Genomic DNA, 5,258 nt, shown 5'->3' on the forward strand with positions numbered 1-5,258 from the left:
TCCACGGTGTCTTAATTGCGTGCCAAAGCTCGTAACTCAGATACTCATCTCTATGATCATATCATAGACATTTTATCCTCTTGTCACAATGATCTTTAACTTCACTCTGAAATTACTTGAACCATTCAATAATTCAGACTTTGTGTTTCATCAAGTAAATATACTCAACATCTACTCGAATCATCTGTGAAGTCAGAACATAACGATATTCACTGCATGCCTCGGCACTCATTGGATTGCACACATCAAAATGTGTTACTTCCAACAGGTTGCTACCTTGTTCCATCTTACTGAAACCGAGGCTTTTCAGTCATCTTGCCCATGTGGTATGATTTGCATATCTCAAGTGATTCAAAATCAAGTGAGTCCAAATGATCCATCTGCATGGAGTTTCTTCATGCGTATACACCAATAGACATGGTTTGCATGTCTCAAACTTTTCAAAAACGAGTGAGTCCAAAGATCCATCAACATGGAGCTTCTTCATGCATTTTATACCAATATGACTTACATGGTAGTGCCACAAGTACGTGGTACTATCATTACTATCTTATATCTTTTGGCATGAAAATGTGTATCACTACGATTGAGATTCAATAAACCATTCCTTTTAGGTGCTAGACCATTGAAGGTATTATTCAAATTAACAGAGTAACCATTATTCTCCTTAAATGAATAACCGTATTGTGACAGACATAATCCAATCATGTCTATGCTCAACGCAAACACCAAATAACAATTATTTAGGTTTAACACCAATCTCGATGGTAGAGGGAGCGTGTGATGCTTGATCATATCAACCTTGGAAACACTTCCAACACGTATCGTCAGCTCACCTTTAGTTAGTCTCTGTTTATTCCGTAGCTTTTGTTTCGAGTTACTAACACTTAGCAACTGAACCGGTATCTAATACCCTGGTGCTACTAGGAGTACTAGTAAAGTACACATTAACATAATGTATATCCAATATACTTCTATCGACCTTGCCAGCCTTCTTATCTACCAAGTATCTGGGGTAATTCTGCTCCAGTGGCTGTTCCCCTTATTACAGAAGCACTTAGTCTCGGGTTTGGGTTCAACCTTGGGTTTCTTCACTGGAGCAGCAACTGATTTGCCGTTTCATGAAGTGTCCCTTCTTGCCCTTGCCCTTCTTGAAACTAGTGGTTTCACCAACCATCAACAATTGATGCTCCTTCTTGATTTCTACTTCGCGGTGTCAAACATCGTGAATACCTCAAGGATCATCATATCTATCCCTGACATGTTATAGTTCATCACGAAGCTCTAGCAGCTTGGTGGCAATGACTTTGGAGAAACATCACTATCTCATCTGGAAGATCAACTCCCACTTGATTCAAGTGATTGTTGCACTCAGACAATCTGAGCACAAGCTCAATGATTGAGCTTTTCTCCCTTAGTTTGCAGGCTAAGAAAATCGTCGGAGGTCTTATACCTCTTGACGTGGGCACGAGCCTGAAATCCCAATTTCAGCCCTCGAAACATCTCATATGTTTGGCGACGTTTCGAAAAACGTCTTTGGTGCCTCAACTCTAAACCGTTTAACTGAACTATCACATAGTTATCAAAACGTGTATGTCCGATGTTCGTAACATCCACAAATGACGTTTGGGGTTCAGCACACTGAGCGGTGCATTAAGGACATAAGCTTTCTACTGTCCGCATAATCGCTACTGTCAACTTTCAACTATATTTTCTCTAGGAACATATCTAAAACAATAGAACTAAAGCGCGAGCTATGGCATAATTTGCAAAGATCTTTTGACTATGTTCAAGATAATTAAGTTCATCTCATGAACTCCCACTCAGATAGACATCCCTCTGGTCATCTAAGTGATTACATGATCCGGGTCAACTAGGCCGTGTCCGATCATCACGTGAGACGGACTAGTCATCATCGGTGAACATCTTCATGTTGATCGTATCTACTATACGACTCATGCTCGACCTTTTGGTCTCTTGTGTTCCGAGGCCATGTCTGTACATGCTAGGCTCGTCAAGTTAACCTAAGTGTTCTGCGTGTGTAAATCTGGCTTACACCCATTGTATGTGAACATAAGAATCTATCACACCCGATCATCACGTGGTGCTTCGAAACGATGAACTTTCGCAACGGTGCACATTAGGGGGAACACCTTCTTGAAATTTTAATGAGGGATCATCTTATTTACTACCGTCGTTCTAAGCAAATAAGATGCATAAACATGATAAACATCACATGCAATCAAATATTGACATGATATGGCCAATATCATTTTGCTCCTTTTGATCTCCATCTTCGGGGCTCCATGATCATCATCGTCACCGGCATGACACCATGGTCTCAATCATCATGATCTCCATCATCGTGTCTTCATGAAGTTGTCTCGCCAACTATTACTTCTACTACTATGGCTACCGTTTAGCAATAAAGTAAATTAATTACATGGCGTTGTTTAATGACACGCAGGTCATACAATAAATAAAGACAACTCCTATGGCTCCTGCTGGTTGTCATACTCATCGACATGCAAGTCGTGAATCCTATTACAAGAACATGATCAATCTCATACATCACATATCATTCATCACATTCTTCTTGGCCATATCACATCACATAGCATACCCTGCAAAAACAAGTTAGACGTCCTCTAATTGTTGTTTGCATGTTTTACGTGGCTGCTATGGGTTTCTAGCAAGAACGTTTCTTACCTATGCAAAACCACAACGTGATATGCCAATTGCTATTTACCCTTCATAAGGACCCTTTTCATCGAATCCGTTCCGACTAAAGTGGGAGAGACTGGCACCCGCTAGCCACCTTATGCACCAAGTGCATGTCAGTCGGTGTAACCTGTCTCACGTAAGTGTACGTGTAAGGTCGGTCCGGGCCGCTTCATCCCACAATACCGTCGAAACAAGATTGGACTAGTAACGGCAAGCATATTGAACAAAATCAACGCCCACAACTACTTTGTGTTCTACTCGTGCAAAGAATCTACGCAATAGACCTAGCTCATGATGCCACTGTTGGGGAACGTAGCAGAAATTCAAAATTTTCCTACGTGTCACCAAGATCTATCTATGAAGAAACCAGCAACTAGGGGAAGGAGAGTGCATCTACATACCCTTGTAGATCGCTAAGCGGAAGCGTTCAAGAGAACGGGGTTGAGGGATTCATACTCGTCGTGATCCAAATCACCGGAGATCCTAGTGCCGAACGGACGGCACCTCCGCGTTCAACACATGTACAGCCCTGTGACGTCTCCCACGCCTTGATCCAGAAGGATGAGAGGGAGAGGTTGAGGAAGACTCCGTCCAGCAGCAGCACAACGGCTTGGTGGTGATGGAGGAGCGTGGCAATCCTGCAGGGCTTCGCCAAGCACCGCGGGAGAGGAGAAGGGAGAGAGGTAGGGCTGCGCCAGGGAGAGGTGAAACTCATGTGTTGGGCAGCCCCTAGACCTCAAGTATATATAGGGGAAGGGGAGGGGGCTGCGCTCCCTCTAGGGTTCCCTCCTAGGGGGCGGCGGCCAGCCCAGATCCCATCTGGTGGGGCGGCCAAGGGGGGGAGAGGGTAAACTTGCCCCCCAAGCTAGGTGGGGCGCCCCCTCCCCAAACCCTAGGCACCTTGGGCCCTTGTGGGGGGCGCACCAGCCCACCTGGGGCTGGTCCCCTCCCACACTTGGCCCATGTAGCCCTCCGGGGCCGGTGGCCCCACTTGGTGGACCCCCGGGACCCTCCCGGTGGTCCCGGTACGTTACCGATAAAACCCGAAACTTTTCCGGTGACCAAAACAGGACTTCCCATATATAAATCTTTACCTCCGGACCATTCCGGAACTCCTCGTGACATCCGGGATCTCATCCGGGACTCTGAACATCATTCGGTAACCACATATAAACTTCCTTTATAACCCTAGCGTTATCGAACCTTAAGTGTGTAGACCCTACGGGTTCGGGAACCATGCAGACATGACCGAGACGTTCTCCGGTCAATAACCAACAGCGGGATCTGGATACCCATGTTGTCTCCCACATGTTCCACGATGATCTCATCGGATGAACCACGATGTCAAGGACTCAATCGATCCCGTATACAATTCCCTTTGTCTAGCGGTATTGTACTTGCCTGAGATTCGATCGTCGGTATCCTGATACCTTGTTCAAGTTACCGGCAAGTCTCTTTACTCGTTCCATAACACATCATCTCGTGATCAACCCCTTGGTCACATTGTGCACATTATGATGATGTCCTACCGAGTGGGCCCAGAGATACCTCTCCGTTTATACGGAGTGACAAATCCCAGTCTCGATTCGTGCCAACCCAACAGACACTTTCGGAGATACCTGTAGTGCACCTTTATAGCCACCCAGTTACGTTGTGACGTTTGGTACACCCAAAGCATTCCTACGGTATCCGGGAGTTACACAATCTCATGGTCTAAGGAAAAGATACTTGACATTAGAAAAGCTTTAGCATACGAACTACGATCTTTGTGCTAGGCTTAGGATTGGGTCTTGTCCATCACATCATTCTCCTAATGATGTGATCCCGTTATCAACGACATCCAATGTCCATGGTCAGGAAACCGTAACCATCTATTGATCAACTAGCTAGTCTACTAGAGGCTTACCAGGGACATGGTGTTGTTTATGTACCCACACATGTATCTGAGTTTCCTATCAATACAATTATAGCATGGGTAATAAACGATTATCATGAACAAGGAAATATAATAATAACTAATTTATTATTGCCTCTAGGGCATATTTCCAACAAAGGAGTGGTGGAGTTTGACTACAGCAAGCCAGCTTTGACTCAGTGGCTATCCTAAACTACGACTGCATGTAACTCTTTTGAGGTGGCGCACACGAGTCCACATATTCACCATGTCAATACACCACTATGGATCCGCTCCCGTCTCCCTACGAGAACGCCATCCATAGCACTCACACTTATCTTGCGTATTTTAGAGTATCCACTTTCACTTGTCTATGAACTATTATAGGCAACCCAGAAGTCCTTTACCGCGGACACGGCTATTCGAATAGATCATATCACTAGTAGAAAAAGGGCCTATAGTCCCGGTTGGTGAGGGGAACCGGGACTAAAGGGTCGGTACTAATGCCCTGAACCTTTAGTCCCGGTTCAATCCAGAACCGGGACAGATGGGCCTCCACATGGCCTGTCCGCTGAGCCCAGGCAGGAGGGCCTTTGGTCCCGATTGGTGGCACCAACCGGGACCAATAGGCATCCACGCG

This window comes from Triticum dicoccoides, chromosome 2B (genome assembly GCF_002162155.2).
Source record: "Triticum dicoccoides isolate Atlit2015 ecotype Zavitan chromosome 2B, WEW_v2.0, whole genome shotgun sequence".
NCBI classification, from domain to species: Eukaryota; Viridiplantae; Streptophyta; class Magnoliopsida; order Poales; family Poaceae; genus Triticum; species Triticum dicoccoides.